This window comes from Pistacia vera, unplaced genomic scaffold (assembly GCF_008641045.1).
Source record: "Pistacia vera cultivar Batoury unplaced genomic scaffold, PisVer_v2 Contig289, whole genome shotgun sequence".
Classification (NCBI taxonomy): domain Eukaryota; kingdom Viridiplantae; phylum Streptophyta; class Magnoliopsida; order Sapindales; family Anacardiaceae; genus Pistacia; species Pistacia vera.
In genome coordinates this window covers 457,036-485,014 of record NW_022196100.1, presented here as the reverse complement: position 1 = coordinate 485,014, position 27,979 = coordinate 457,036, and the positions used below count along the sequence as shown (strand labels likewise).

General features: G+C 34.7%; 1 long non-coding RNA gene across 2 annotated transcripts; it reads left to right on the top strand.

Moving 5' to 3' along the window:
• Window positions 1-3,400: 3,400 nt before the first annotated feature.
• On the top strand, window positions 3,401-5,807 carry LOC116134537. Of its 2 annotated transcripts, none has more exons than XR_004128750.1 (3): window positions 3,401-3,611; window positions 4,729-4,776; window positions 5,456-5,807. It is a non-coding gene; the product is annotated as an uncharacterized LOC116134537 (long non-coding RNA). The 2 variants fall into 2 exon arrangements; XR_004128751.1 differs by having other exon boundaries at window positions 4,729-4,781; window positions 5,456-5,491.
• The last annotated feature ends 22,172 nt before the right edge of the window (window positions 5,808-27,979 follow it).

The following is a 27,979-nucleotide window of genomic DNA, read 5'->3' as shown; positions in this document are numbered from 1 at the left end:
AAGTTTTGCTCCTATCGCTTTTTTAAGAATTTTGCTTTTTTTAAGAATTGCATTAACGTCCCCATGACCGCAACAGAGTTGGTCCGGCGTTAGCCGTAATGCGTTGAGGATATCGCAAATCCTTCCCACCATTCACAGACGACGTAACCGTTACCGGATCAATCTCGAAGCGCACACAAAAGACGGAGACTCTCACCCTATGACTAACCACTTGTGTGTGCAATTAACCCCCTAAAATTTTAAAATCTGAAACTTTCTGTTTAATACGTTGCTGCTTTTGATGTGCTTTGAGCATTTTAACTGAAAATTTGTATTAACATACATTTATTACAATAAACCATTAAATGATATAGTAATATTTTTCGGATTAAGAAAAAAAATATGTATGTTCGAAACTGATTATAAGCTTTTTTTTTTTTTACAAATTTTAAACTAATACTGTGTTAAAAGAATATAATATATTTCTCTATTAATTAGAGGAAAGCTCATGATAGTATGGTACAGACGGTATATTGCAAATCGTCTACATAATAAAGTGGTTACAGTCACATATTAGTATTTTTTTATCTAATAAATTAAACATTTTAGAAATAAGGGAACAAAAAATAAAAATTCCTGTAAATTACTTGGATGACATCAGTGGGCAACCAAACGATACCTCAGAGCCTCGGCACAATATGCGACATTAGCTCACAACATGTAAACGAGTCGGTTGTTAATTTCAGGGCCAAAATCATCGTGTGACATTAGATTAGCCCTCAACGAACAAGACACCTTCACCATGTCGAGGCCCATAAGATTTCTATTGGAGCCTTCCCTGACCCTTCCAGCAAAAGGGTAATAAAACACAAGTGCTTACCTTAGTGCTTCTCTTATCACCTACTTAACGGCTCTCTTCTTTCATGCCGATGAAGGATATTCTGTAGAAGAATATAAATGGAACATGAAACCTATGGCTTCTTGATATCTATGTTGAAAGTTGCTTTACTTCATTCGGTGTCGGCTTGGCCGGAACGATCAGTTCCGGGGTGCCTTGTCACTGAGAAAGGTTGGGACGATTTTGATGCCATTCTTGAGCTAATTACTGATTGCTTGGTTAGGGCTTGATTGTGTCTAATTCTTGCTTTTGAGGTTTTCTATTTGTAGATAATATGGAACGAATAAGACAAATGAATAGGGGAAAGAAAGTGGAAGCCAAAAGGAATTCATCAGATAAAAGAAAGAAATAAACATGTGAATACATACTAATTAGATTAGACAAAAGACTGAAAGCGTTCTAACAAGTAACTATCACAATAATTTATATCATGAAGAAATTAAAAAAAAAAAAAAAAAAAAAAAAAAACAATTCTTAAGAGAAAACAAATTTATCCTTCTAGAGGGAGAGTTCTAACTTGCTCTCACCGAATAAATTTCTTAAGAAAAAACACAGTTTATTATATTATGAGAAAGAGAGTATAGAAACCTTGAGCAACGTTACATATAAACATCGATCAATATTATATAACTTATCAATTACAAGTTCTCTCTCTCTCTCTCTCTCTTCTCTTCCTCTTCTATATTTATAATAATATATATCACATATTCAATCATATTCATCATAGTGATTTTAAACTTAGATGAGAAAAAAAAAAAAAAAAAATTCAAATATGACATAAACACTTCACTCTAGTACGGGTGAGTGACTCATCCTTGTTTATTTTATTATCCTTTTATTTTTTTTTTTTCAGAACATCACTACGAGAAATAGGCAAAGGTGAGGAGTAATGCAATAATGTATTTGCCTTTTTATTATTAATTAATAATTAAATTTATGAAAATAAAAAGATACTGAAAATTATCTTCTTATGAGAACCGTATCTGCTTAAGAAAAGTTAATAAGCACAAGAATTTAATGTGTGGCTGACTGTGATGGACTGATTACAAATAAAATGTGGATGAAAATGAAGTCTTCATGGAGTGTCAATCTGTGAGCCGGCCATCACTATCAAACACGTTATTTTTACAAGAATTTAATGTGTGGCTGACTGTGAGGAGTGATTACAAATAAAAGGTGGATGAAAGATAGTATACGCGTTATATAATCAAAACCACATAAATTCCTCCTGCAATATTCACGTTTTCAGCAACATTTTGATTCAACTTGAAAACTAGATCGATCCATGCCTTGTGTATGAAAGCATCTTAGTGTTTAAGCAGTAATGTGATTTGGGCTTCAAGTCTCTTCTCATACATATACCTTACTTGAAAAATAAATTAATATATATATAACATACATAACTTACCGTCAAATTGTTCAAAATATCATAAATTTTATCTCAGGTACGGACCATCTTCTGGTGTACTATTAGAAGACAAAATTTTGCAGTTTTTAATATCATTACACATGACAACTAATATATACTTATATATTGGGGTTTGGTTCAAGTGCAGCCCTTTGATAAGTTCATACACCAGAAGTTCTAAAATCAACCGTTGAGCGATTTCTAAGGTGTTGAGGAAGTTTTTTTAACACATATAGGATTATTTTCCTCTTTAGGCTTAAAATAGCTACAGCAAAAATGGCTTACGGTAACACTGGATAGTAGCACTTTTCCTTAAAGTATTACCGTAGACTATCTATGGTAACACTTGATGTTAAAATGTTATAATAATAATTTTTATATGTAACACTTTAACTTTTTGTAGCACATGTTATATCAATGATAACTCCTTTTCTTAAATATTATGGAAAATATATCTACAGTAGCATTTTTAAAGTGTTACAATAAAAATAATAATATAATAACTTTTTTATAATGTTATCATATAATCAAAATACAGTAACATTTTATAAGTGTTACCATAAACCCAATTATTTACCGAAAAACAAAATATTATTCCCGCCAATATGAAACGAGGTTGATTTTGTCTCATTTTTATTGTTTAGGGGTCAAATTTAGTGTTTGGGCTTTACTTTGTTACATCTCATTCATGGAGGGACCAAACTAAAATGTTTTTACAACTAGTATAAAAGGAAGATGGAAGGTTATGCAAAGCCAAAAACGTCCACTCATCTTCATCCATTTTCCAGAAAACGTCCAACTTCCACCTTCGACGACCGTTTTCCTTCTCTAATGGCTGGCCGTCATCACGTAAGAGCTTCTTAGATTCCAACGACCATTAAGCTTCCTCCATCTGTGACCATTCATCTTCTTGATGACTTTAATTTCTTAGTTTTTCGGCAACTTCTAGACATCCTAGGGGCTGGTCCATACTCCCTAAAGTTTTAAAGAGTACAATGTAATAGCCAAAATAAGTGAGGACTAAATTGAAAATTTTCAGATATTTTGATGAACAGTGACCATTCAATTAAAAGAAAAACGGGGAAGAAGAAGAACCAAAAAAAAAAGAGGAAAAGAGAGAAGGAAAAGGAGAGAAAGAAAAGAGAGAAAAGAGAGAAAGAAGAAGAAGAGAAGGAGAGGAAGAAGAAAGGAAAGAAGGGAGAGGAAGATGGAACCGATAATAGAGAGAGAGCAGAGAAGAGAACAACGGAAGCAGCTGGAAAAGTGGCCACCAGTGAGCAAATTCCGGTGATCGGAAAAAGCAAAGGGAGATTGAGCAAATGGGAGGTGAGTAAAGCTTGATATTTCCCCCTTTTGGTGATTTATGATTCAATTGGTTTAAAGAACCCTCTTTGGATTGTTTTGTCTATGATTTGGTACAAATTCATGAAAACAAAACTAAAATAGGGAGATTGATTTCAATAAATTGATGTGGGTAGGATATACACGTGTTTCTTAAACAAAATTTGATTAAAGATGTGATTTTGATATAAGGGTTCACTCTACAAAAATCTGACCATCTAAAATTCCGAAAATTGTTTGTATGTTTTGGGTTTTCGTGTGAAGCTGAATTTCGGATATGCTGTTGTAAACTTCTTGAGGAGTGTTTAAAAATTTATTTCACTCAAAAACTCGGAAGGATTGAATTTTATATGGATTTTTGAAGTTGCCTTGTGAATTCTGGAATTTTCGTTTTCTGCAGAACATGTATTTTTGGAAAATGATCTGATTCTTATATTCTTATCCAAATTGAGTGATTTTAAATTCTGGTGAATCCTATATGTGTCTAGTTTAATTCTGGAGAGTTTCATGAGGTTTGGATTAAGGGCTGAATTGTTATGAATTTTTCAAGTCAGTAATCCCAATTCTGGAAACCGGACATGCTTGAATGAGTTGAAAGAAAATTGTGTTTCAAAAAGTTATTGATTCCGGAATGACTTGAGAAAATTATGGGAACAACTTATGTGTCTCTAGAATGCCCTGTTAAAATTATGGCTTAAAATGATGAATAGAATTTTTAAGAAAAATCCGAGAGTGACCGATGTTCAATTATGAGACATGGGATGGAAAGAGTGTGTTCCTTGAGGAAAGGTCTTTGGAGATCCATCTACAGGGACAAGTTTTCCTTCTGAAATCACGAATTACTTGTATCTAGTCAATTCCTTAGCAATTGAGAATATTACTTTAGCTTTTGAAGCACAGTTTCTCTACTTATTGGTCTGATCCTAATTTCGTGCTTGTGCACTTAAGAATTCTTGATTATCATTACTTTGCCCATGTAAAATGGTGTATTTTGTTTATATGTTGTATAGTTCAAATACGATTTGGGCTTCATTATTTCCTATTGAGGTTTGAGGTATAACTTAAGAAACTTACTGTTGCTCTTTTAAATTATTGGATGCAGGAAATTCTGGGCAAGGTTGTACTCTTCATGTCATTCGTATAGTTGCTGGTGAGGTATCCATTATCTTAGTATCTAAATTTTCTCATGCTGAGGTATATGTGTATTCAATGTTTTAATTGTACGAACACACAGTTTATGTATAGAGTTTGACCTATCTTCAGAAGTTTTTAATTTTTATTTAAATTGTGTAGCTTGACATGAAATATATCTAAGTAGGTCACTCTACTATCTTTGTAAAACTTTAAAGGTTTTGCACTATAACATAATAATGTGTTCTTTGTTATTTAATTGAGTGAAGAAAGATTCTTGATGGTGTGCAAACTGCAATGTGCAATCTGCAGTTTGTAAAATTGCAGACTGTAGTTTGCAAACTGCAGTCTGCAACTTTGCAGTCGGCATATTTGCAAACTACAATCTGCATTTTGCAGACTACAGTATGCAAACTGCAGTCTGCAATTTTACAGACTGCAATTTGCAAACTGTAAAATTGCAGTTGGCATTTTTGCACTAGTGATTAAATATGTTTGTTAAACTTGCATGGTGCCATTTTTTAGAACTAGTGATTGTGAAGTTGAAGATTTAAACATGTTCTTTTCCTCTTTCTTTTGCATTAAATATTTGGGATGTTTTTGTCTTAATCTTTTCTTGAATTTACAATTTATATGTGTTGTCATCTTTGAGAATATACATGGTAATTAAAGATTTTTTTGTATAAATACTTTTGTAGGTTGTGAAAATGCAAGAATATTTTTTTGGTAAAGCACAATTTGGAATGGAAGATGGTATGCATGACGGTTTTTGTTGTTAGAATTTTTTGAATGATTGGAAGGTATTAACTATTACTCATAGTTAATTTTTCAATCATCTAGTTATTATAATGTAAAAATGATAACTGCATACTGGTTAGACATATATAAAGCTTTTTGTATATGAAGGTTTATATGTTACAAAATGTGATATGATATATGAAGCATATTAGATTTTATTGATGTAAATGATGTTGGGTGCCTATTTATTAGGCATATATACAAACTTTTCGTATATGAAGGTTCACCATCAATGAAATGCTCTTTGGAAAATTAGTGTATCATTGTTTATAATTTGTATTATTTAAATAACAACTATAACAATTTTATATATACTATAATAGACGCATTGATAACACTTTCAAAATGTTATGGAAAATAATTTTGTAACATTTATTAAATGCAATGAATGATACTTTGGTTGCACTTTTAACATGTTATTAAAAACTCTTTTGTAGCATTTTAATAATGTTACAGAAAACTAAACTGTAACAGGTTAAAAATGTTACAAAAATCTTATTTATAGCATTTTGAGATGTTATAGAAAACTAAACTGTAACATGTTAAGAATGTTACAGAAAACTTATTTATAGTATTTTGATAATGTTACAGAAAACTAAATTGTAACACGTTAAAAATGTTACAGAAAACTTATTTATAGCATTTATGCAGTATTACAAAAAATCATTCGTAACTACGAATAAGTGCTACAATATACTTAACAACAACATTTTATGACAGTTACTGAAATGATTAGTAACATGTAAAAAGTGTTTCTAATGTCTGTTTTTTAGTTACAAGGACTGTCATAGCATCCTTATAAATGTTACGAATTACTTACGCTAACACTTTTTGCATGTTACTGTAGGTCATTTTTGTTGTAGTATAGAATGATTTGTGGTCCATTTCATTAGGGTTTGTGATTTCTAGGTGTTCATTTTCATGACATTCCATTGCATTTAAGAGTTCTTGTTGCCTAATGAGGGTGTCAACAACTCCAAGGTTGTCATATTAAGAAAGACGTGGCATATGTATAACGAAGAAAGATTGGTGATCTTGTTCTAAAAAATGGAAGGAGACACTTGTTGCTATCCCAGTAAAATCGACCTCAATGATCCCAACAGAAACGTGGTCATATAAAAGGGAAAATGACATATAGTAAGGCTGACCCAAAATATGTTGAAGACAAAATTAAAAATATTTGACTTTTCTATCCGTTCTTAACCTTTCCACAAAGGTAGTGAATATTTTATTTAATTTTGTTGACTAAAACATTGAGAAGAGTCATTCCAGCAAACACCATGGTTGGCTCTTGTTGATGTTTCTTTACTTATTTGCAGGTTCCAGCTTTAAAGGGAAAAAACTCAACTCTCGGACCAAACATCATCTCATGACCAGCCAAATTCGGGCGTCAACAGATATTTACTTAAATCTTAAGATTATCAAATCAATATGGTGCTATTATTAATTTTTCTGTGAAACCCCCTTTTTTTAATCTTAATATATATTACATATTCCTTGTGATTTTATTTTTATGGAAGGGGATTTCTATTAGTTTTTAAAAGTTTTATTGGGAGTGAAATTGTAAGAAATAGAAACGGTTGGGTTTGTACGTAGCCAGGGCACAAAATCTGGAGGTTTTTGCTACGAAAAGCTTAGGTGGCGGGGTTAGATTGAAATTTAGAGAATATTGGGGGGTAGAATAATTTCAGAAAAATGTTTTGTTTAAAAGAAGAAGAAGACTGGGCAGTTCGCCCCAGTGAAGAAGAAGAAAACGAGAGAGAGAAGGAGGAGAAGAAGAGAGGAGAGAAAGGAGGAAAAAAAAACATTTGTGACCCTAGGCAAGAGTTACTTTGGGGCCCNCCATTCAACCCCTGAAAAAATCCACCGAAACTTGGTTGGTCAAAGTAGAAGAGTCAAACTCTGGCAAAATCCAAGTCATGGATCCCCTGTTTAAACTTCGTATAAAAAACTCTTCCGAGATGTTGCCCGAGTCTTTTAACTTGCTGGATTATCGCGTCAAGGAAATTGCTAAATCCTTTCGACTCGAGATGGTATCAAATTCTCATCCTTTTTACGTTGAAAAGGCTGTCGTCTCTTCAGATGATGATAATGCTGGTGAGTTCGTACTAATGGCAAGCTTAATGTTGAGATTTATTGAAAGATTGAAACCCACTGGCACGTCCATGCATGGCGCCTCTATAGTCTATAAGTTTTGACTTTTGAGTTGGCGACTTTTATTTCGTAAATGTTTTAAGTATTTACTTTCGCGTTGACTGAGTGGTTATGAAGTAAATATAATATTTAAAATTAAGAAATACTGAAAATTACAACTTATTAGTAGATGGATTCAACCATGCGTCCATGCATATATTATATGTAGAGTCCTTCTGAAAAGTTTTCCTTTGAAAAGTAACAGATTAAATAAAGTATCACTTCTACATAAAACAAGAATTTTTTTCTAGTATTTTATTGAGCCATTTCACCTTAATTAAGGCAACGACCTCAACTCAACCACCTCTGATGATTCATCATCAGCTGTCTATTTCAACCCAACTTCAACATTTATAGTTAGTCAAAATCCAAAGAGTTCTACTCCGTGCAATGGCATAGGGGTTCACACATTGATATTGACGATGTTACGTACGTTTGTTTGTTGGTTTGATTTCTTTAGACTCTATCTGGCATTCATCCATGGTACTTGCAGCTAATTAGGGATTTGAATTTTACTTTTTTTTTTTTTTTTTTTTACAAGTTAAGATCATCAACAGCTGATTGAGGAATTTCTTTTTTTTTTCAACATTTACTGCTTGATCAGCCGATCAATCATGTCCTGAAACCAACTACCCATTTCAACTTAAGGTTACGACTTACCTGGGATGACTTTAAGAAACCATTATTTCTTATGTTCTAACGGTTATTATTAATATAATTACTATTCATTAAAAAATAATAATAATAATAAGTAAACGACTATTGTTAACAAGTTAATAGTATTATATGATAATTTAAACTGATATATATATATATTTCCATGTTTCAAATGTGAATGAATCAGAGAAAGAATAAACAAACTTCTCTCGTTTGTATTAATTCTAAGAAATAATCCTAGTTACAACTAGTTTCAAATGTGTAACACTAGAGGGTTTGGCATTCTTAAACTAGTTGTCAAATCGCAGATGCTTAAATAGAAAATCAAAGTGATCATCAAGAACTTCATCAAAAGCATCATCAGTAAAATTGTAAAACCCCATTTCCTAATTTAGTTTATTAATTATCTTTCTAATTGGTTTTTGGCATTTGTTGTAAGAAAGGGGTATTTTTGTCAGTTTTTAAAGTTGCGTTAAGGGGTAAAAACAAAGAAGTAAATTCTGATGGGTTTGCATGTATCAAGAGGGAGAAAAATAAAAAGAAAGAGGAGAAGAGAAGAAAGAGTGGGTTCGGCCGAGAGATAGAGTGAGAGAGGAAGAGAAGAAAAACAAAAAGAAAAAGAAAGGGAGAGGGAGAGGACATATTAGTTTTGGAGTCTGTGAACAGTGCATCATCAAATAGTGATCTGGAGCTCGTTTGCCGTCCGATCATTCTGATTTTTGGATATGTTGTTCATGAAACACAACTCTACATTCTGAACGGTGGAGATCGAAATCCAAGCACTGTAATAGGCATTCAATTATAGGATTAGAAGAGTGAGTGGCAAAAATCAAACATTTTTCTCAATATTTCCAAGCGTGCATGTGTTAATTGTTGAGTTCTGTTTCTAAGATATGAAGGATTTTACATGCATGGAGATACATTGCATCCAAATGCTTAAGTTCATGTCTGCATGTGTAAGTCGTGTTTTCCATTTTATTGTTTGAATGAGATTTCTTTGGTTATGTGTTATATGATGCACGCAATGATGGCTTGGATTCCATGTGTTCTTGAATTTTATGTCGGCCGAAATTATACATGTAGTGGTGGCTGGTTTTATATGCGTTTATGGGTTGCATTTTTTGTTGAATAAAAACATGAATTGGAGGCTGGAATTACATGGTTCTGGACTGCATTTTTGGCCAAATTATGCAGGTAAAGGTGGCTGGGATTATATATATATATATATAAACTTTTTGGCTTGACTGGAAAATTAAATTGGAAACTTACAAATCTGATTATTTGGATGGTGTATTGAGTTATGCATGTGAGGTTTTATATATATATGATGTGGTGAATAATCTTCTCGGTAAAAAGGGAAAATGGGGTGCTTTTCGTCAGTTTTGAAAGTGTGTTCTAAAAACTTGCATTTTACCCCCCTATTTCCCATGAAATCTTATATGTTGGCATGATTTATCCTTATATGAAATATTCTTATATTATTATTATTATTATTATTATTATTTTTGCTCTTGGGTTTAGTTATCATTATAACGTGTTATATGAGTTTTGACTTTTAAAAGTGATATTTGCTTATGATTTGTATCGGTTATATACTAAGATCATGTGATGTTGAAATAATTTTCAATCTGGGTTAAACTATCAGTTTCTAAAACATGTTCAGAAAATTGCAGTTTCACCCCTATATGTGACTTTTGAATATTATGTTATATATGTATAAGGGTGTTAATGAGCCGAGCCAAGCCAAGTTTTCGGCTTAACAAGGTCGGCTCGTGAAAGAGAGAATATTCGAGCCGAGCCGAGCCATATATTATATGACTCGGCTCGGCTCATAAAAGGTTTTGATACTATTCAAGCCGGTTTTCAAGCCGAGTTCGAGCCGGCTCGCGAGCCAACTCCAAATAATTCAATTTTTTTTTTTTGAAAATTTGCTGGACAGCACGCATCTGATTGTCTGAAGGTTTTTGACAAATTTTAACTTTTAATTTATTTTGTCAAACTGATTCATTTATTTTTCGCACATTCTGTCTTTGCTTCTTCGGATCCTCCAACACCTTCTGTCTTTGCTTCTTCATGGAGAAAGCATTAGTTGGTTTCGTTATATTCCTCTCATTCCTTTTATCAATTGAAGGTCTCTCTTTAGAAGATTTGGCCGTAGGACTTAACTTTGTTGAAGAATTTTGCTTTTTACCCTTCTTTGCAACCTTTCTATCAATAGAACCGTTTACTTTCTTGGCGTAAATTCGCCGCCGCCGCCATTACTCTCTTCCTTATTTTTCCCCTTCACCACCACTCTCTTCATCATCTTTCCTCCCCAACAATATCCCAACAACCGCAATTCCGAATCAATCCTCGACTCGTCACCATATGAACCATAACTAGCCCTTGATGGAGATTGATCAGAGCTTTGCATCTCACAGACTTTGAAGAAACTCAATACTCACCGATTACGAAAGTCCGATGAAGATGACGAAAGTTTGACGAAAATCGGACGGAAATTTTGTGCTGATGATGGACAAGAAAATCATGAGTTTGGGAGGAGTTTCAAGTTTCAACTTTTACGGCAAGGGTTCATTTGGCGAATGAATTCGATGATTTGGGGATTTTAATAACGGGGTCATTTTGTTATTTTTTAAAACTTGTGTTGCATAATTTTAATTAAATCCCAGTACTTCAGAAAACATAAAAAAAACCCCCTGGTATTTCGAGCTAGACTCGGCTCGCGAGCCTAACGAGCCGATTCGAGCCGGCTCACGAGCGACTCGGCCCGTTAAGCACCCTTATATATGTATGATCTATAGGCACATATGTAATATACTCTTGACTTACATGTTACTTGAGATTAAGTATGAGATGATAGTGGGTTTCAAACCACCCTACATAGTGCCCAACCCCCTTATGATGTTGATTTGGTTCTACGCATGCATATGATTTGATATTGCTGGCCCAAGTGGGTCGAAGGCCTGAGCGAGGTAGATATCGCTTCATATGATTGACATTGCCAGCCCAAGTGGGTCGAAGGCTTGAGGGAGACAGATATCGATTCATATGATTGATATTACTGGCCCAAGTGGGTCGAAGGCCCGAGCGAGGCAGATATCGCTACACATGATTTAATTTGCCGACTCAAGTGGGTCGAAGGCCTAAGCGAGGCAGATATCGCTACACGGGATATGATTTTCTGACCCGAGTGATGCTTAGACTCACTAGATCGAAGGCTTGAGCGGTGACCGATTCTGCCTAGCAGGATGGATTAATGGTTCAACCCGCACAATGTTAGATCTTGCCGGGTTGGGCAGATTTACCCTTAGGTACTAGTTGTGGTGAGAGATTTCTGTTATTAATATCATAATCAGATTTAGAATGTTCAAAATCACATTCAGTTTTTAGCATCTGTTATGAGTGATAGTCTCAATATAAGTTTTTAGAATAATTAAGAGAGCTTTCAGTATTAGCCACAGTTTCAGAATAAGATACCAACTTATAGTTTTCAGTATCAGTAAAAGCTATAGTATTCAGTTTAAAGTTCAGTTATCAGCATAAAGTTTACAGTATTCCAAAATCATTTATTAGTGCATACTTTCAGAAAAATCAGCTTTCAATTTTATATCATCACAATAGTTATAAATTTAGTTACTAGATTTTGTTTTGTAAATCATGAGTGTTCATTGAATGATGGTTTGGATGTTTGCACCATGACTAGTAGAGTTATTATTTTCATAATCATATGCATTCTTGAGTGATGACATAGATGGTTGCAGCATGACTTATCAGAAACATTGTTCCCAGAAGCATAAGCATTTACAGCTATGTTTTCAAGTTTCCAAAGAAAGAATTTTATGCATTCAATGATGAGCTATAATTCAGAATTTGTTTTCAGCTTAAATGATGAGATTACAGTACTTAGAACAATATTAGAAACGAGTTATACATGCATACAAGAATGATTTAATTACTTTCATAACACGTTCATAGAATCATGTTGTTTTCAGGATTTCATAAGAACTATTGCATGCCATGACTATTGTTTGAATAATGTTTTGCAAACTCTCCCAAATCCCCCACTCACTGAGTATTTCAGCTCACCTCTTTTTAAACCTCTTTTCCCCAGGTTCACAGGAAGAGTTCTGCTGAGGAGCGTTTCCTCTCGAGGTTGGGCCACACGTCATCGACTCATCATGTGTGTAAAAATATCATACATGTTCCCGCTACAGAATTATGTTTTATCCCTANAATAGAGAAAGTCTTTTTCTTCTCAGATCTTCACTTTAAGCTTCAAACATTTTCAATCTCAAAATTCCACAAACCATAATTAAACTTGTTATGTTTTAATGGTTATTATTCATTAAAAATAATAATTAGTGAATGGTTATATATATATATATGTTCTTTCTCCATATTTCAAATGTAAATGATTCAAAGAAAGAAAAAGATAAACAAAGTTCTTCATTTTGTATTAATTATAAGAATAGTCCTAGTTACAACTAGTTATAGAAAACAAAAAACCAAACACTTAACACCCTCTGATGTTACCCAAACCTAGGTTTTCATCCAAAAGTAAAAGACTAATACACAGTTATGCGGCCGACCCTATATTAAAGAGCCATTACATAAGGCTACATACTTACTGTTGAGATTTATTGAAAGTTTGAAACTCACTGGCACGTCCATGCATGGCGCCTCTATAAGTTTTGAGTTACTGAGTTTTATTTCGTAAATGTTTAAATAATTACTTACCCGTTGACTGAGTGATTATGAAGTAAATATAATATTTAAAACTAAGAAATACTGAAAATGACAACTTATTAGCAGATGGATTCAACCATGCGTCAATGCATATATTATATGTAGAGTCCTTCTGAAATGTTTTCCTTTGAAAAGTAACAGATTAAATAAAGTATCACTTCTACATAAAACAAGAATTTTTTTCTAGTATTTTATTGAGTCATTTCAACTTAATTAAGGCAACGACCTCAACTCAACAACCGCTGATGATTCATCGTCAGCTGTCTATTTCAACCCAACTACAACATAGTTAGTCCAAATCCAAAAGTTCTACTCTGAATGGCATAGGGGTTCACACATTGATATTGACTAATACTGGTAATTATAAATGAGTTTAGTTGATTTATATATACATATATATTGATGATGTTACGTACGTTTGTTTGTTGGTTTGATTTCTTTAGACTCTATCTGGCATTCATCCATGGGTTACGACTTACCTGGGATGACTTTAAAAAACCATTATTAAACTTCTTATGTTCTAACGGTTATTATTAATTTAATTATTATTCATTAAAAAATAATAACAATAAGTAAATGACTATGGTTAATAATATTATATGGTAATTTAAACTAATATATATATTTCCATGTTTCAAATGTGAATGAATCAGAGAAAGAATAAACAAACTTCTCCCGTTTGTATTAATTCTAAGAAATAATCCTAGTTACAACTAGTTTAAGAATGCCAAACCCTCTTGTGTTACACAAGCCTAGGTTTTCATCCAAAGCTAAAATATTGTTTCAAGAAAGACTTGATATATTATAACTTGTCGCTGCTAGGACAGGTAAAATATTAGTTAACTTATATGTGGGTAACTCATATAGTTAAGACAAATTCAGGATAGTGTAGATAGGCACACAATCTCATATTCGATTTCTTATTTAAGCATCTGTGATTTAACAATAAAAAAAATAAAACATTAGTTATCTGGGAAGAATTTTTATTTTAGTTGTACTTTAACCAAACCCAAATCTTTGATCTTAAGGTTTATGGTAGATAATAAGATTAACTATCCAACTCAAGAGACTTGAAAGGTTCATTTAAGTGGATTAATGACTCCTGTTGATCAAATTACAATTAAGCTGTATCATATATCTATTTATGTAGTTTTCAATGATTGCTAAATTTCAAACTGAACATGGCCGCCAACAACCACTACCTCCCTCAGAATCAAACAGCATATTATTGTTCATTTCAATTGTAATTAAGAGGTTCAGTGGATGTTGGTGTGAGAGTGTCCCAACAGTATTATCATCCACCAAGTCATATATCCCACATCCAATCCAGAGTGATCATCACGAACTTCATCAAAAGCTCATCATAAATACACAATTCTTTTTACACCAGCATACTCTTTAGCTGAAATAGAGAACGAATAATCCATAATCCAGCAACTCAGGACACTGAAATCCGCTTAACTCGTCACCTTTCTCAACGTCACTAACACAATCCGAACACTTTAGTCAATTCCTGACCTGTATCCAGCAAATTCAAGGACGGTGGTAACTTCTTGGGCAACTTTTTTATAGAAACCTATAAACGGGTCCAGGACTTGAACTTTTTCAGAGCTTGACTCCTTGACTCGGACTACCCACGTTTTGGAGGTTTTGTAAGTGTTGGAGATTTTGGTAAGGGGTTGAATGCGTAAACGTGGACTGATGAGCATAAATTTTGTGTTGAGATAGGTTTTGGGTTGATAGGGCTTGGGCGACATGGGGGGAAGGGAACCTTAGACTAGCAATGTGAAATGGTTTTTGGAAGGGTGACTGACGCAGAAATGAATGGCTAACCGCGAAACAGAGAGATCGATTCGTGTGGGGGGGCGTTCGGCGTTAAGGGATTACAGTTTGGGAGACTTACCCAATTGCTGTGTCGTGGTCGTGTTTATGTCCATGTGTTGGAAAAGAAATGAAACCGTACCCGTATTCCGAGATTCTAACTGAAGAAGACAAGGGTTTTATCATAACGAGTTTGGTGAGTGGTTTTACATTCGAAACCGAAAATCCCAGATTCTAGCTTTACATTGACCTGCCAAAGCCATAATTGGCCCAATGTGGGTTCGGGCTGTGCACCCATAGGCGCCCAATTAGAAAGATTGGCCCACTAAGTTGTTACTTACATTCACATCTGAAATAGGATCCACGTTTACATTTTTGACTTGCTGAAATGCAGAATTTTTCGGAATCAATTGACGCTAAAGCCTAATGTTGCATTTTTTACTAGTTAAACACCACACCCTTACGAACTGATTGCAGTGAATGGAGGTATAATTTGTATATCCCTCTTGCTAGGCAGCAGTTTGTATTGAATTATCTCCATGTTAAAAAGTATATTGTCTTTGACATGCTTGTGAACTTATACAGAGAAAGCTAAACGAGTTAAAGAAAGTCTGAAATGAGTTTAAGAGAGAGAACGAAACTGTCTTTGTTACTGAATTTTTCTCATTACAGATAAAAGAACCACGACAACTGTTCCTTTTATATAGCACTTATACAGAGTAAAGAGTAAAGTAAGTGAGCTGAAACTTTCTACTTAAAACGACACCACTTTGGCCTATTATCAAAATCATCCAAAGACTTAATAACTTGGCACTTTCATCCTCTTATATCAACATCTCCCCTCAAACCAAACCTGGTTTAGGGTCTTCACTCCAGTTTCAGATCATCAGCAAAAAAAAACTCATTCTGATTCTTCACTGTCAACTTTAGTTCACATATAGCAGCTCAACTGAGATTCCAAATTTCAGCTTAATCAGCTTAATTCTGTTATTCTAAATTTCAGCTTCATCAGCTTAATTCTATTCTGATCCTGTACTGCCAAATTCACAACATTTCAAATTCTGCACTACAAATTCACAACATATTTAAATTTTGCACTACTAAGCTTCATTAACATCACTCCATCACATATTCAATTCACAACATATCACTGCCAGATTCACATGCACTACCAAGCTTCATCAACGTCACTCCATCAATCATTCATTAACATTATCAACCAGTAGAATGTATCAGCTGCAATTAGAACAATTCATTAGCAATTTCTGCCAAATTCATCAATATTCACTTCACCAACATGCATTATCGTGGCACCCATTAGTAAAAGAAAATGCCAAAAGAAATTAGGTTCACCACCTCTGATTAGAAATTTGCACTACCAGTTGTAGACTTAATACCAAACCTGGTTTTGAGTCAACATTTCCAGTTTCAGTTATCAACAAAAACTCATAGTACAATCCTAATCAGAGTTACCAACTCTTGCACTGTAAACCTATCAACACAGCACACAATCTTCATTCATAACACATTCTGCCCTGCCAAATTCATACCCCATTCTGCACTGCCAAATTTTCAACACAGTAGCAACACTTCAAAAAAAAATCCGCTTCAGCTTGCCAAATTCATAGCACCCTCTGCCAAAGTCATAACAGATTTGGCCAAATTCTTTACTGCCAATGAGTTATAAGTAACTCCACCAATATTCATCATCAGAACTTCACCAAAAAAAAAAAAAACTTTCATCAACCTTCACTTCAGCAACACTCATTAATATTGTCAAAACAAAAAAAAAAAAAAAAAAAAAAAAAAAACCATCCAGCAGTTTTAAAATTCACCAAAAACTGACTAGAATCTGACTACCAGTTGCAAACTTAATCAGTAAAAAAAATTCGAAATCAGTAACCAACCAGAACTCAAACCTGCATCATCAAACTGCTTTAGAACTAGTAACCAGAACTCAACCTGGCATCATCAAATTGCTTCAGAACCAGTAACCAAACTCAACACTGGCACCATCAAGGACTGCCATTTTTTGTCTTAGTCACTAAATTGAGCAGCTGAGAGGGGTTTTGTCAGGAGATCGCCAATTTGAAGTTTTGATGGCACATATTGACCCACCAGCTTCTTAGCTAAAACTTGTTCACGATATATAGTGGTCATCCAGTTCATTATTTTGGTCCGTGCATGGAAAACTGGATTAGAGCAAGCCTCCACACTCACATTATCACACCATACCACTAGTTGTAGGAAATTTAGGCCCAATTCAGAGAACATATTCTGTACACAGGCCACCTTAGTGGCGTTTGAGCAAGTGCTCTATATTTAGCCTCAGTTGAGGACAATGCAACACAATTTTGCTTGCGAGAACTCCATTGGATGAGATTTGGCCTAAGAAAACACAACACCCATGTAACCGTCAATCATCAGGACTACTTCCCCAATCGGCGTCAGCATAACACTCAATATTTAATGATACTGCTGCCTTAAACTGTAATCCAAACTGAAGGTACCTTTGAGTATCTAAGGATCCCTTGCATGCCTGCCACTGCAGATTTGTTGGGGCTTGCAATGTGTTAACTGAGTTTGTTAACCGGGAAGCTAATGTCAGGAGTAGGGTTAATACTGCAAGCACCAATATGTGCTTCTGTATAAACTAGGCTGTTCAAAAATGGGCTATCTAGGGAAGATACCCTTGTACCAACAGCCATTGGAGTGGAGCAAGCATGAGCTTCAAGCATATTAGTCTTCACAGTAAATCATTGCATACTTAGTCTGTTTAAGATGATACCAGCTGAAGTTCTGGTTGCTTCCAACCCCAAGAAATATTGTAAAGACCCAAGTTTTCAACGCAAATTCATCATTCAGATCTGTCATCAGTTGGTAATATAAGTAGAATTGGACCCGGTAATGAGAATATCATCAACGTATACCAAAACATAAGTGACAGTAGAATTTTCCTTGAAAATGAACAAGCTAGAACTGAGATAGAGTTCTGAAATCCCTTAATCTGCAGTCATTTTTAACTTGTCAACCAGGCTCTGAGCTTGCTTCAACCCATACAGAGCTTTATTCGTTTGCAACAAAAGAGGATAATCAATGATTCAAAACTAGTGGCTGGCGCATGTACTGTCTCATTCAGTATGCCATTAAGAAAGGCATTGTTCACATCACTGCTGAATGTCCCAACATTAGCAACTGCCAACGTAAGGATGATACAAATGGTGGATGGCTTGACAACTGGACTGAATGTTTCAAAGTAATCCTAATCCTGGTGTTTGTTGAAACCCCTTGCCACTAGCCTAGCTTGTACTTTTGTAAACTGCCATCTGCATTAAATTTGTCTGAAAAACCCATTTGTTCCCAACAATGTTCATGTCAAAAGAAAGAGGACAGAGACCAAGTGTTATTCTGGACAAAGCATCGAACTCAATTGCATGGCTGCTTTCCAAGATGGACTTGCAAGTGCTTCAGTTGCAGATTTCGGTTCAGTTCAATGTCATCCTGACCATGGTAAGTAAGCTGAATGCAGCAAATGTTGCTTCATTTGGAATTGGACCGCTAAACCATATGCACAGATTTATTTTGCACAACTGCTGTCAGGCTGAACTTTCAAGAGCTAAACCATATGCCACCAGAGTTATTCTGTATAGCTGCTGTCAAGGCTAACTTTCAAGCTTTAACTTTTTTTCACAGTAGCACACAACTTGGATCTTGTAATCATGGGGTGCAAATTGGAACATTTTATGACTGCATCAGATCAGTAGTAACTGTGCTAATGATAAATCAACTTCAAGATGGCAGGTGGGAGAACACATCTGTCTAATTACAGTAATGAAGAAACTGATGGTAATGGGAAGGAGTGTAAAAGCTGCCACAGGTAGGCTGTATGTAGTGGTTCTGGAGATTATAGATAACAGTCATGGGTGGCAGGTGTTAGTGGTAGTGTAGATGACTGATATGTTGGTTTGAGGGTGTATATTTGAATTGTTGACTGAATGGAAGAAGCTAGGATTAGCAACTGTTGAATCATTAGAACTTCTTGTCTGTACTTTGTTACTGCAAGAGGATTAGGAGAAACTGAGAGGAGACGGAGGATGACAAGTAAAGGAACAAGGAAGAGGTTTGACTATCCTGTTTATGAAGAAATCTGCTGGAGAAGAAATGTCGTAAGGATCAATAAACTGTTTATTTTGAATGGAAATTCTGTTTCTTAAAGGTGACACTAGGTGTAACAAATTTTCCCATCTTCTCTTAGACACTTGTACCCTTTATGAACTAACTATATCCATAAAGACACACTTAGAGGAATGAAAACTAAACTTATGACTATTAAAGGGACGGGGTAAGGACACACCACTACAAATGACATTCTGCAACCATTTTTTTAGCAACTAACCAGAATTAGTTGCAAAAAGGCTGCATTTACCAACTGAATTTCCATTAGTCGGCGCAGAACAACTCAATTTTGGGGTCCACATGTTCCAACTTTTGGCGTCTAAGTTAATGTTCTGCGACTATTTTGTTAGTTGCAGAACAAGTTGCTTTAGTGATTAATAAATTTAGTTACAATTTTTGGTTACCATTTTTCCCTCCATAATTTGACAATTTGCATCTAAAATATTTTATTTTGCATCTACATTTTGGTTACAAAAAACCTTTTTTTGCAACATCCTTTATGTTGCTAAATTAGTTGTAATTAATTGAGAATGATTAGTAACTATTATATAGTTACAGAAAAATTAAATTACCAAAATATCCCATATTTGGACAATAATTACAAGGGCCCTGAGGCATTTTTAGCGACAAATGTTTTGTTAGTTGCAAAAAATTATACAGCAACAATTCGGTTTAGTTGCCAATTTAAGTTGAAAAATTCATCTTCCCCCCAAATATTATTTGTTCCCCGCCCTTGCAACTATAACTAATTTTTTGCTGACTAAAAATTTAGTTACATTGATTTGTTTGCAAAATATAATTATATTAAAAATAAACAACTAATTACTAGTCATTCTTTTCAAGTTATTTACAAAAACCCTAACCTATATAAAGCAAACCTTTCCCCAATTCCCACTTTCTCCACGCAAATCCCTACCCTATTTCCCCAAATTCCCAATCTCATAACCTTACCTACCTCTTCTCTTCTCCACGCAAATCCCCCCTGTTCCCCAAATTCCGAATTTCTTCTCCACCCAAATCCCTGGCGATTACCCTAATAGAAAAAGTTTCAGTTGCTGCTCATTTGATGGATTGAGCACCACGTCAGACTTGGTATGTATTGTTTAGGAAACTGTTATCTGATTTCACTCTACTGGGTTCTAAATCTTTGTACATTCTGTGCGCAAAATACAAACTCCCTTTTGTAGCTTATTTAATTTCTTCTAGGAATATCCCCAATTTATTTTACATCTAAAGTCATTTGTGCCATGCTTTTCTTTTCTTGGATCATTCTAGTGTTTGCTTATAATATCTGGATGTAATGTTCTGTTGATTCAATATAGAGAATTACTTCATTCTAGGTCAAGCCCACACGCAGGTTGCTTATGAAATTGGTTATATCAAGCTGTTTTTTAAAGTGACTTTCTTTGATACCATGTCTTTTTGGACAATGTACAATCTGGATAAACCAAATGAAAGAGGAGGGTGCGGAACCTGCTCAAGTATGTATCAGTAATCAAAGCACCTGGTATACTATCAAATTGGAGTTTCCAGACCAAATACTAACCACATGAACCAAAAGTACCATCCATTATATTTTACATAATAACAGTAATGTAAAAATATCACAGATAAAAACACTGATCCAGTGATTCTGAAACTCCAGGGTGCTATTGCCAATGCCATTCATTAAACTAATCTCCAACAGAGCCTCTATCTTTTGTAATGAGAACATCAATAAATGCTACATAAATATGAAACAAACACCCAGTTGAGGAGTTTAAGGGTGAAATACATACACTCTGGAAGTAATAAATGCAGCAACTTTATCAACCTAAGTAAATAACCTCAATAGCAAGTCGTTTTGATTATAAGCAACTTCAGAATATGTAGCATGCCGTAGAACATCTAGGTGCTTTCTCAATATAGTAGCTTGCTATTTCTGTGTATGTTCTGTTGATATCAATAGAGATTACTTCATTCTGGTTCTAGATTTGATTGTGGATTGTTGGACAGATTGTTGCTGTGTTCAGTAATTTGCAGGTCGTTCTATCAGAATGTGAATGTGAGGGACCTGACCTCTGTCTTTGTTACTCTTAGTTTTTTTGATTGTTTTACCCTTAATCTAACTAGATAGGCACACAAAATTCAAAATATTCTAATTAGTTCTCCCTTCAATGTGGATTATTTTAAATTAAGCATAATTTGCAGGTCAGGTTCCTTTGACTTTAATTTTAGCCATTGCTTGCTGATTCATTTAATTTAGAGTGTGGTATTTTTTTCATATAAGGAAAACATATTCTTGATAATTATAAAATTATAACCCAATTATTTGTTGTAAAAGGTATTTAGAATCTTAAAGTTGACTTGAGACCGGGCTAAGAAGAGTGCGGGCACCACTGCTACTAACCATAAAACAAAGGTATAAGTTCGTAATGATAATTAATTAATTTATTGATCGTTTATACCCATTTACATTATCACTAGTACTATATTCTTTGTATGATGAATGTGTTTTATTTGGGTTGATTATTGTCTTTGTGATAGAATATTTATGATACTGAACTATGCCCCCGTAAGAGTGCTTACTTGGGAAAGTTCCGTACGATGTCGAAAAACAATGATTGCTCGGATCACGGTAGTGTTTTAATATCATTATCCATATTGTCATACTTCCTTACGAAAATAATATATAATACCCTATAGTTTAATGCATGTACATTATTGATGAATTTAGACCAATTTTGACATTGATGTCACAGAGCCCCATGTACTGAAATGGCTGAAGCACAATTGTGTAAGAGATTCAATAGCTTCCGGAGTGCCCTACACAAGAAATTCAAAGCTATGCTACTAAGGAGGAAGCATTACAGAATAGACCAAGAAATTAAGATCCTGATGATTGGATATATCTTTGTGACCTTTTTTCGAGTGAAAGTTTTAGGTAAGGTCAACATGGCTTTTAATGCTGTTATATATGTATTGTATTTTAATTTCCTGATTTTGTGGTGTTAGGCACGGTCAAAAACTTACACTGAGAACCGGTCGAAGATGAGGTGTACCACCCCGCGGTGGTTCCAAGAACTTTATCCAGCACAAAAAGGAAAAGGTATTTAATATGATTCACCTATACAAATATACAACATTGTTGTCCTGTTTACTAAATTTATTTCAATTTATGGTCAATGACGATATGAACTTTAAGGCGAACAATTTGGGGATCTGTCGGTCTTATACAATTATTTCAGGACACTCGTTGAGCGCGGAGAGAAGGGTGATTAATGAACAAGCAAGAGAGCTATATGTAAGTTGATCATTTTTCGTATGTTCCATATTGCCATGCTGGATTTGTTTTTATTTGAGTCTCATTGCATTTCTCTGTCATCTTTTGATCACCTGTAATTATGTTGCTGCTTATGCATTTGTTTGATATTGGTATTTAGTTTTCCTGAGTGTTACCAAACTTTTATAACTTTGCTGTGGTTGGCTAGTAGGAAAACTTGTATCTGGTTTTAATCTGTTTGGATTGAACTTAACAGTCTGGATTTAATGATGTAGATAAATTAGAGCAAAAAATAAATTAAATGGTTCAGAGTAGACTGGTTTTAATATAAATCATTTGGGTGGAATTTTGAATTTTCTAGACTTGAAAGATGATGAAGATAGTTAACATCCCTTTTGCCTCAAATAGAGAACATCATCTAATGATGAAGAGGAACATAGCATGAAATCTAGAACCATCAGTATTTTACTTTGAACAACCTTATTTGGTCAATCAATGTGCTTCTTGCTATAATTTCCACTTTTAGTATGATTTTTCTGTGTTCACTACAGTCCCGAAACATAGATACATGGGGCTGTCTCACTTTTTGAGAGAGGTCTCATCACCTTTTGGGTTCTCAGAAAGCTCCACATTAGCTGCCATTGTTTGTTAACTCCTGCATCACTTCCTGCTTACACTAAATAGAGAAGCAATATTGATGAATTCAAAATATACGACAAGCTTTTTCATGTCCTTCCAATTTATGCAAACTCCAAAACTGTTTCACATGCAACCATTTTTGACCTTCTTGGTTTTAAAAATACCAATGGAAAATAACGATGGGAGGATTAAGTCAAAAGCCATGATTCTTGGCACTTGTTTGTTTATTGTTATTATTGATTCTATCAAATTTGGTTAATAAATCTTGATTTATAATTATGTACAAATTTACAATTGATGAGTATACAGATTTAAAACCACTTTGAAAATGGGAAATGCATATGTACAATTTATACATATGGCTTTGTTTTGCCTCTTGCAGAATTAAAACACAGTTTATAAATATGCCTCTTGCAGAATTATGTGTTAGAGAATGCAACAGCCCTTATCTTTCCATTACTTAGCATGTTTATGCATGGATATGTGAATGTAAATCTGTTGCTTATATGTGTATAAGAACTTTATGTCAAAAATTTCCTTTTAGTATTAGATTGATATGTTTGAGATACTTGCTTCTCTACTCTCATCAGACTTATTTTTCTTTGCTGCTGTGTATTCTTTTATGTTGCATTTAGTTTGTTGGTTGACTTATTGATTATGCATTCAATTGATGGTAGGAAAAAATATAGAGCTGCAAGAGGAAACACAAGCAGGAAAGTGAAAAAACAGAAGCTGAGATATTGAGGATTTCTGGGTAAAGCTTCCGATTTACAAGAATTTTGCATTTTCACAGATTGGCATCAATCCACTGCAGCAAAAGCTGAGTTAAGGTGCATTGTGCCCAACAAGAAAATAGATTAACAGTTGGAGGACCAGCTAATCTTATTTGATCAACAAAAAGAGAAAATAAAAAGCCTTGACCACCAACAATTCATCCTGTTAGAGATTGAAAGGCTAACTATAGCCCTTGAGCTAGAGAATCTGATAAAGCCCCACTTGACAACACTTGCCTTCTCAAAGTGATGATGACTCGTCCTCATCAGCTACAGCTATTTCAAATACCGGAAGTGGTGACACTTGACATGCTAATGGTATTGAAGGTTTTTTTGTTTTGTATGACAAAAGATTTTGACATGGGGGTAGAACCATCTTTTTAGGATTGTTTGCATATGTGTTAGATGGTGTACATGGTGGGCATTTTTTTGTTAGTTATGCACAGATAGATAGGTAGAGAAAGGAAAATTGGGTGCAGGCTGTTCTTTTGGGTTAGCACATGTGTAGTGCATTTTGTTTTTTTATTGCTCATCATGCAAATCCATGTATGGACTATATATATTGTATGAAAATATGATTTTTGATTTGTGATTAGATTTTTATTTGTGTCTATTATTTTGTTCTGTTGATGTATAATGTAGGTCAATACGAAATGCTGAAAAAAAACACATTCTGCAACTAATTTTTTAGTAGCAAAAGTCATTTAGCATAATTGCATTCTGTTGGACGTCAATATGAAATGCTAAAAAAAACACATTCTGCAACTAATGTTTTAGTAGCAAAAAGTAATTAGTATAATTGATTTCATATTCAGCGTCTAAAAAATAGTCGCGAACATTTTGGATTTCACATTCAGCTACAAATGATAACAATTACCCACTAAATTTTTGTCACTAAAAGATACATTCGGCCACTAATAAATAGTCACAAAAACTTATTGGATTTCACATTCAGCGTCTAAAATGATAACATAACCACTAAATTTTTGTCACTAAAAGATACATTCGGCCACTAATAAAATAGTCCACAAAACTTATTGGATTTCACATTCACGTCTAAAATGACTATAATTAACTACTAAATTTTAGTCACCAAAAGATTAATTCGCCACTAATAAATAGTCGCGAAAACCTATTGGATTCCACATTCAGCATCTAAAATTACTAAATTACACACTAAATTTTAGTCACCAAAAGATACATTCGGCCACTAATATAATAGTCGCGAAAACCGTTTGGATTCTACTTCAGCATCTAAAGAGTTACAATTAGCCACTAAAGTTTGGTCACAAAAAGATACATTCGTCGACTAATAAATAGTTGCGAAAGCCTTTGACGAAATTACCCTTACACCTTGGCGTCTAATTTGTGTGGGATTCGCGACAAATTATTAGACACTAAAACTACATTTTGCAACTGATGTTAGTCACTATACAGTTTTACCAAATTACCCTTCAACTTTTAGCGTCTAAGTTGGGGGACTATTTTGAACAACATTCCCGACTATTTTGATAGTCGCAAAAAAAAAACTTTTTGCGTCTAAACCACAATATAGACGCGCTAGAATCTCGACCAGCCTACTGCAACTAAGGGGGCGACAACCAATTTAGACGCTAAAAATGGCTTAGAGTCTAAATGTGACTTTCTGCCTGTAATTTTGCTAGACGCAGATGCCAGTTTTCTTGTAGTGACACGTACAGCCAAACACTTTAAACTCTCATAAACAGGCTGTTTGTGAAACAATTTGAAATAAGGAGTATCACCGTGTAAGACATCAGTAGGCATTCTATTAATCAGGAACTAGCAGTCTCAATGCCAACCACCAATAATCAGGGCATGGATGTGCAAGCAATGTTTAACCGGTTTCTACAATATGCCTATGTTTACGTTCACTACGGCCTTTTGTTGGTGAGTGTAAGCACATGAATGTCCAAATTGAATGCCTAGTCATTTAGATAAGGAATAAGAGTTTTATACTCTCTTCCTTGATCAGACTAAAGACACTTTAGTTTAGTGTTAAATTGCCTTTCCGAAGGTGATGAAATTTAATAATACATTTAACTTCAGCTTTTGTTTTTAAAGGAAAACCCATGCAAATCTCTGAAATCATCTAAAAACTGAACATAACCGAAACCTTCGACAGACACTACAGGGGCAGGTCCCCAAACGTCACTATGAATTAAGCAGGGTTCAAGAGCATGTGACTGGGAGGCAGGAAGAGTGTTCTGATGTAGTTTGCCTAATTGACATGCATCACAAAAGAAAGTTTCAGATTTTTGTACCTGGGAAACTTGTGATGAGAACCTGAAAAACTGGGCATTTTTTTGAAAAACAGCAGATTTCGGATGTCCTATCTTCTATGCCAAACCATTGAGTAGAATTGTTGTTATTAACAGTAAGGTAGTGAAGACTGGGTTGAAGTTCAGACTTAACACGACATCTCATGCAGATTATTATGTGAAACATTGGAGCATTTTGTGTAGGGATTCCATTTTCTGGCAAACTTGGTTATTCTGAATATCATGAACATTTCAGACTTAGAATATAAAGATGCATCACTAACAGATTGTGTTTTAGGTTTATCCAAGTAGATACACAAGTAGATTGAAGCTGATCAGAATATCATGTTTAGAATTAGACATATCACACAGATTTAAAATCAGAAACTAAACCAGATTGTGAATCACAAAAATGATCAATTTTATTATTACTAAAGACATTGCAAGTTTCTTTACATGATGTGGACGAACAGTTATTAGTAGTTTGTATTTGAGACTGATTACAACTGAGAGTATTAGCAGTAGATACAACTAACCTATTTTGAATACTAGGCCTATGGGACTGACTAAACAATGCGTCTCCTGAGGATTGGACAGAAAGAGCTGCTTTATTAGATGATGGACTATAGGTAGGTGACACGTGTGAAGCTTTGGAGGTTGAAACAGTAGAAGGAAACAGGGCAAGTGGAATATTCAGCTGGTATAGACCTCCCTTAAGGCCCCCTTGCAGTAACATTGCCTGTGTGGATTTGTCCTTAACAACACAACAATTTGCATCAAACTCAACAATAACATTATTGTCTTTGGTAAACCTAGAGATGCTAAGTAAATTTTTTGTAATATTTGGCACACAAAGTATATTTCTAAGATGTAAACATTTAGAATGTAGTGAACTAGGTAAGATAGAATGGCCTGTATGAGAGATAGAAAGGTGCTCACCACTGCTTACTTGAAGTTGAGCATCACCTACATAAGCCTTGCTGATTTGTAGCTGTCCCAGATCAGAAGTAACATGATCAGTAGCTCCAGAGTCCATCTACCACGCTGGATCAGTGGAAGAGAAGGCTGTAGCACTATCAACCACATGAGAAGGTGGACATTAATGATTCCCAGATTGTCCATAATTTCCACCAACATCAGTAAGAAATCCAGTCCCTGGTCCAGTAGAAACAAAATGGGCTTGACTATAGCCAGAGTTCTGCTGACTAGGTACTCCAAAACAGCCAACACCTAAAGCAGGAGCAAATGTATTGCTTGACTGTCCAATGGTGGAAGAAGGATTGAAATGTGCTGAACCACTGTTTGGGACTGATGACGAGTGGTCATTATGCAGTTGATTAGCAGCAGAAAAACATTGTTTTGAGCATGCTGAGGATGCTGAGCAGGCTGAGAATAAATGGAGCTCTGATAATGCTGAGATGCCACATTTTGGTAGCCTGGATGAGTAAAACCAGAGTACTGCTGTTGAGGCACATGAACAGAGTGTTGTTGCTGTGAGCTACCACTATAAGCTACATTAAACCGATGGTAACACTGAACAGCAGAGTGTCCAACCTTATTACAGACTTGACAAATGAGTCTGTTTCTTCCATTACCACAACCTCTGCCTCTTCCATAAACAGGAGGTCTAGTCCAGTTTTGAGTCAGTCCATTACCAACAAAAGGCATAAAATTTTGAGGCTGAGAGGATGTAAAGACTGGAGGAGTGATATAAGTCTGTGGATGAGGATTTCCCAGAGACATTAGGGATGGTACAACATTCTCAACGTTTGTAGCTGTGTTATAACCAGTCTGCTCTTTTGTTCCAGAAATGCCAGGTACATTAGGATGACTAGCTAAGGCTATATGAACAGATCTATTGTAGAGATCAACTGAGTT